The sequence below is a fragment of the Pan troglodytes genome, chromosome 13 (genome assembly GCF_028858775.2).
Source record: "Pan troglodytes isolate AG18354 chromosome 13, NHGRI_mPanTro3-v2.0_pri, whole genome shotgun sequence".
Classification (NCBI taxonomy): Eukaryota; Metazoa; Chordata; class Mammalia; order Primates; family Hominidae; genus Pan; species Pan troglodytes.
In genome coordinates, this window is record NC_072411.2 from 30919276 (window position 1) to 30926385 (window position 7110).

Sequence of the window (7110 nt, forward strand, 5' to 3'; positions counted from 1 at the left end):
GAAATCTCATCTCAAAATATCAACTTAAATTCGAATTTAAACTTGTTTTATTACTAACCAACCACTTCAGCTGAGCCCTGCGGTGTATTTCTGAAACTTTAATTTGTGATAAGATTTGATAAAGGGTGAAAAAATACAAAGGTCCTTTAAGGTCTTGCTCTCTTACAAGTCCTTTGGGGAAGATCTAACTGGTAAGGCTGTGCTTCCTTTGTGTTAATGACAAGTGTGTCTTCGTTTTGTAGCTGGAAGCTCAGCTCAAGGACACTGTTGCTGAGGCCTCAAAGGAGTGCAGACTTCCTGAGCACATCGCAGACTTCAAGCAACAGAAAGTGAGCCTGAAGCCCTCGAGGTGGTGCTGGGTTAGAGTCTTTACTCTTACCCCAGACAGAAAGCTCATCCTTACTGATCCCGGCACGTGGACATTACCTTGTGTAATGTGCTGGTCCCGGCTGAGCGTTACCCAAGGCAGCTCCAGACAAAACAGGGATGTGGGGAGGTAGGGAGGGACCCTGCCTTCGTGATTGTTTTCATTTTCATAGCCAAGTGTATTAGTCCATTCTCACACTGCTATAAACAACTACCTGAGGCCGGGCGCGGTGGCCGACGCCTGTAATCTCAGCAGTTTGGGAGACCGAGGCGGGTGGAGCACCTGAGGTCAGGAGTTTGACACCAGCCTCGCCAACATGGTGAAACCTCGTCTCTATTAAAAATATAAAAATTAACCAGGCGTGGTGGTGGGCGCCTGTAATCCCAGCTACTCGGGAGGCTGAAGCAGAAGAATTGCTTGAACCCGGGAGATGGAGGTTGCAGCGAGCCGAGATTGCGCTACTGCACTCCAGCCTGGGTGACAGAGCAAGACTCCATTTCAAAAAAAAAAAAAAAAGAACTACATGAGACTGGGTAATTTATTAAAAAAAAAAAAAAACCAACAGGTTTAATTGGCTCACAGTTCTGCAGGCTGTACCGGCTTCTGTTTCTGGGGAGGCCTCAGGAAACTTAACAATCATAGCGGAAGGGGAAGCAGGCACATCTTACATGGCCAGAGCAGGAGGAAGAGAGAGAGCGGGGAGATGCTACACACCTTTAAACAACCAGATCTCATGAGAACTCCTGACCTCGGGTGATCCACCTGGCTCGGCCTCCCATAGTGCTGGGATTACAGGCGTGAGCCACCATGCCCAACCCTATATTTTAATTTTCAAATGAAGTAATGTATTTGGTCTTTTATATAGGATGTTTTTATTCAGTTAAAAGATGCTAAATAGGCCAGCCCGGTGGCTCACCCCTGTAATCCCAGCACTCTGGGAGGCCAAGGCAGGTGGATCACCTGAGGTCAGGAGTTTGAGACCAGCCTGGCCAACATGGTGAAACCTTGTCTCTACTAAAAATACAAAAATTAGCCGGGCTTGGTGGTGGGTGTCTGTAGTCCCAGCTACTTGGGAGGCTGAGGCAGGAGAATCACTTGAACCTGGGAGGCAGAGGTTGCAGTGAGCCAAGATTGTGCCACTGTACTCCAGCCTGGGTGACAGAGCGAGAGTCCATCTTGAACAAAACAAAAACAAAAACAAAAAAGAATTAATCACCTGAAATCATTAGGTCTATCAGTTTTAGATTTAGATTTGAATTGAAATGTCGCTTAAATTAGATACAATTTAAAAATCCATATCATGAACTTAGTTTGGAAAAATCTCATGACAATTAAACTTTCAAAATCTTCAAAAGAACTTCCAGTGTTAATAATGCTAGCATACCACAGGATGCCGCGTGAGCAAGTTATGTAGTGAAATTGTCTCATCTCAGCTTTGTTCCTTGTGGATAAACTCACATGCCAGAGGGTGTGGTCAGGGCTGTGAATTACAGGTGAGGCCAAGTGACCTCCCACTGCTAGTGGTCACTGTGACTTGTCAGACTCCACCTGCCCATGCAGTCACCACTTTAGCCAAGGATGCCAAGGGCAGTGGTGCTTGGGTAGGCGGCCAGCTGGGAGTGGAGTAGGGGTCTGTGTAGAGACAGGAGGGGTGATAGGATCCAGGAGTAAGAACCACGGGAACCTCTAGACCAGACAGAGTGCATTTTTTTTTCTTTTTCTTTTTTTTTGAGACAGAGACTCACTCTGTTGCCCAGGCTGGAGTGCAGAGGCGCTGTCTTGGCTCACTCTACCTCCCAGGTTCAAGTGATTTTCCTTCCTCAGCTTCCCGAGTAGCTAGGACCACAGGCACGTGCCACCATGCTCGGCTAATTTTTTGTATTTTTAATACAGACGGGGTTTCACCATGTTAGCCAGGATGGTCTCGATCTCCTGACCTCGTGATCCTCCTGCCTCAGCCTCCGAAAGTGCTGGGATTACAGGCGTGAGCCACCGCGCCCGGCCCAGAGTGCGCTTTTTAAGTAAAGAACTTGTAAGTAGAGTCTGAATCCTGTGGAATATGTCTTCACCCCACTATTCATTTCTTTGTTATTACAGACCAGCTGAGCTAGTGAGCAAGAAACACAAGCACTGAAGCTGGAAGCGTCCCCATCAATTTCTGTGGCTGCCAGCACAGAACCGCAGGAAGTAAGACAGCGTTGTCCTACTGATGCTCTCACCTGGGATCTGCCCTCATGTCCAGGTGACACAGCTGCCCTTGGTGACCAGAAGCCACTCACCTGTTCCCTGCATGCCAGCTTGCAGTGAGGACATCTGTCCAGGCACGAGAGCCCACCTTCCATTTTGAGAATTACTGTCAGTAACTCAGTTAGATAAGCTAGGCTTCTGCAATCATACTGAAGTGTAACATCCATACAACAAATTGCACAAATCACAGCATGTAACTTGGTGAATTTTTACACAGTGAATATGCCCCAAAAACCAACACCCAGTTCTAGAAATAGAACATTAGCAGCCCCTCAGAAGCCCCTCAGAAGGCTGCTTTCTCCTTTCCTGACACTAGCATTCCTTGACTTTATTCTGCTTTCTAGCACTGTAGGTTAATTTTACTTGTTTTTAAACTTTATGTAAGTGGGGTTGTAAATTATATGTTCTGTGCCTGTCTTCTTTTGCTGCAACATTAGGAGTCATCCACATTATTGTATCTGGCAACACTTTGTTCATTCCCATAACCTATGGTATTTTACTAGATAAATATGCTACACTTTACTTATCCATTGTACTTCTGGTGAATATTTGTGGCATTTCAAAATTTGGGATATTACAAATAATAAAGGAATAAGCATTTTTACATGTCTTTTGGTGGACATATGCAGGCTTTTCACACACTTTTAAAAAACTGTTTAATAAACACCCTGTTTTGCAAGAAGTTCACATGCCAATTCATGTAGAGTTGCTTGAGTCTGTAACAACTGAATAGAGGTTAATTGTATGATGTCTTGTAATATGTTTCCCTGTTGGTCATTTAGTCATGTGGCAGAAACCACTAGTTGTTTGCTAAAATTCATTCTCTGTTTCCTCTATGGTAAGGACCCTCCACATTTTAAGCTAGGCAGATGGCTGCCCAGAATAAAGACTACCAATAAAGGTGCAATCATGTTCCTAAGTTCTTAGTAACAGGATGTAGTAGAAATACGGCATGGCAGATTCCAAGATCTTTCCTAAAGGGACACACTTTGCTTTCCTATCTCCCTTCCTCATTGCTGTGTATAAACACATACTGCCATCTTCCACCTTGGGGTTGCGGCTCATACAGTGGCCACAAGACAGAAGGAACCTGGGCCCTGATAAAATCAAGCGTTATATTTACCTTAGACTGCCTATGCAGGTTTTGACAAGAGCTACAATGGTTTTTCTACCACTCATAACTGAAATAAATTATAACATACAAGTTAGTTTCCAATTTTTGATATTGTACACTATATAGCAGTGAACATTGTGCAATATATCTTTTTTTTGGAAATGTATAATAGTTTACTGTTGTAATTCATTTATAACATGTGTTGGACAACTTAGCTAATATGTTCATTGATTTATACAATTCCTTTCAATTTTATCTAAAAATAGCAGACCAAAATTAAATAAGAAAGTTACATAAGATTCCATTTGAGCATACATAAGGCCATGATACTTTAATGTGAACCACCATTTCTTGGAAGAAAGAAGACATCCAAATGTCTGATTCAGAGAGAAAGTTCCTGGCCAGTCATCCAGTAGACTCTCTCCACTCTTCAATGTGAAGGTGATGCTTATATTTTTAAAAATCTCTGCAAAGCTCACATACAACAAGACAGTACATCCTGGATTTGTGACTGATATGAGCATTTAAGCCTGTCATTTTCAAGTATAAAAGTTTAGTGTTCCATTACCCAATCTGTGCAGTAGACACAGCTATAAACTCAAGTCATGTGAATTAACAGAAGCCCACCAAAGACATTTTAAAAATTATGATTTAGGCAACAGCAAGTTTAAATGTAGGAAAGGCTAGAAAAAAATGTGTAGATGAGATTGTTTCTCTAAAATGCATTAGGTTGTTCACAATGAAGCTTTGTCTAACACCATTATCTGATGCATGGCATATGCAATAAGGCAGATCCACAGCAGACCAAACAAGGAAGCTGAATTAGGTAACAGAACTAGTAATTAAGATGGTTCACCTCTAACACAGTTCTGCGGCCTGTTCCCCCCAGAGAAAGATTAGAAAAGGCTCCAGTGTACCAAATAAGCTTCACAGAAGAACATGAAAATTTTTCTCCAACTTTTTTTTTTGAAGCAGAGCCTGTCACTTAGGGACCAACTGCTTGTAGATGAAATAAATCAACATTAATTACTTCTAGCCTAATGTAATATGGCTGGAGAAAATGGGTCTCCCGAAGCCGGTATTTTGTTTAACTTACATTCTAGGTGTGTATGTAACTATAACTTCTGCTGTGGTTCCAACATCTATATCTGAAAGGTGGAAGCAGCTGCTCTGTTACCATTTTCATGTAACATGCTTGGATTCTAGGTCTTTCCTCTTTAACACAACTTAAAGAAAGTTTCTCGTGGTTTAGTCAGCATACACACTTCTCATTTCATTTGATGTACACAGCCAAAGTGGGAATTTAAAAAAAATTACCATCTAGTTCAGAGAGCTAAATTGAGTCCAGCATTATGGCAAAGTCTGACCCAAAATTTTAATTTGTAATTTTAGCATGTGTCTCATGCACTTTGGGGAGCATCAAACTAAATCTACAATTGCCCGAAGCCTTGTTACAGTTTAATGCACGTGAACTAAAATGTGTACATTTTTAGTGTTCATGATAAATGCAGTTATGACCTTATTACACTTCAGCATTCTTTAAGAAAGCACATTAAGCTTTAATATAGAAATATTTAGGTTACACTTGTGCTCAAGTAATAATAAAACATTTGTTCTTTTTTGATCTCATACATTCTCTCCTCAGGTATGGCCCATCTCCTGTACGCTTGGAGCGACCTTTGGCTATGTGGCTGGCCTTGTTATTTCACCACTCTGGATATACTGGAATAGAAAGCAACTTACATACAAGAACAATTAACCGGAACAAAGGGAGATATTTCTTTGTGCAGATTCTGTAAGGGCTGTGCAGAAATGTATATGGTCAAAGCCAAGCAGTTCCATTTACAGCTCTGTTTTTTATGTAGTTACAACATGATGTGATTGTAGCTTTTTAAACTATGAAACCTCTGAGAGATTGTACCTTCTAGTTGAAATAAAGTATTTATAATAGATTGTGGCTTCAGATACTGCTTACTGCTTCTTAAACCTTTAAGGAACATTCTTAATAAACTTTATAGAATTCTGAGGACAGGTTTTGTTTTCTTTCAAGTTTTGAACTGCTTCATTACCTATAAATGGTCTGGGTATAGCTGTAGCATTTCATTTGCTTTCTCAGAGAAATGGCCAGTTTCCTTGGCCACTGAAGATGTTTCTCACGTAATTAAACAACAGTTTATACATCTTGATCCTATTCTTTTTTTTACAGTGTGTTTCTTTGGAGTTAAAATGGCTATGACAGCCTCATCAAAAACAGTCTTCAATCCCTTCTGGGTTAAAGCTGAACATTCCACATAGCAGCATGCTCCTATCTCTTTTGCTAGTTTCTGTCCTTGTTCCACACATATAGGTTTTTCTTTCATATCCTTCAGTCTTGCTAAACTTTTGGGGTCATCTCGGAGATCAATCTGAGTTCCTATTAATAAAAAGGGTACATTTGGTGCGTATTCCTTAAGTTCCGGTACCCACTCCTCTTTCACATTTTGAAATGAGGCTGGATTTACCACCGAGAAGCATATAAGGAAGACGTCGGTCACTGGGTAAGATGAAGGCCTCAGACAGTCATAGTCTTCCTGTCCGGCCGGCCGTGTCATAGAGTCCTAGGAGGTACTGCTTGCCCCCCACGGTGACGCTGACTGCTTAGTGGTGGAAGACGGTGGGCACATACTCCTCCGGGAAGGCTTCGTTGGCATAGCTCATGAGTGGGCACGTCTTGCCCACCGCCCCGTCGCCGACCACCACGCACTTGAGCATCAGCGCGCCGGGCCCGTGAGCCATGCTGCTGCCCGCCGGCCTCCGGGCATGGTCCCCCCGGAGCCCCCGCCCCGGCCCCGGGCTCAGCCCCGGCCCGCCTGGGGGGTCCGCCGCCGTCGCCGCCGCTCTGCGCCGCAGGGCCGCCCCCCCGACCGGCCCCATGCAGCGGCTCCCCTCGCCGGAGGGGAGGGGGCGGCGGGCCCGGGGCGGTGCCGCCTCCGCGGTCGCCGCCAGGATCCCCGCCCCGGCCCCGGTCGCCGCGCCCGCCCGCTGCCCCCGCCACTCGGCGCCCGCGCCCTCTCCCCGGCCTGGCCAACCCAGGAGGATCCGCCGGATCATAAGCATCTTTTTTTTTTTTTTTTTTTTTTTTTTTTTTTGTGGCGTTTCGCTCTTGTTGTCCAGGCTGGAGTGCAATGGCACAATCTCGGCTCACCGCAGCCTCCGCCTTCTGGATTCAAGCGATTCTCCTGCCTCAGCCTCCCAAGTAGCTGGGATTGCAGGCATGCGCCACCACGTCCAGTTAATTTGGTATTTTTAGTAGAGATGGGGTTTCTCCATGTTGGTCAGGCTGGTCTCAAACTCCTGACCTCAGGTGATCCGCCCACCTCAGCCTCCCAAAGTGCTGGGATTA

At 44.3% G+C, this 7110-nt stretch overlaps 1 long non-coding RNA gene and 1 pseudogene across 1 annotated transcript; one reads left to right on the top strand and one right to left on the bottom strand.

Annotated features, from left to right (window-relative positions):
• The first annotated feature begins 224 nt into the window (after positions 1–224).
• Positions 225–3215, top strand: LOC134807975 (uncharacterized). The gene is made up of 2 exons (XR_010149727.1): positions 225–329; positions 2465–3215. It is a non-coding gene; the product is annotated as an uncharacterized LOC134807975 (long non-coding RNA).
• Positions 3216–5793: 2578 nt separating this feature from the next.
• Positions 5794–6684, bottom strand: LOC104004146 (rho-related GTP-binding protein RhoQ-like; annotated as a pseudogene).
• Between the last annotated feature and the right edge of the window lie 426 nt (positions 6685–7110).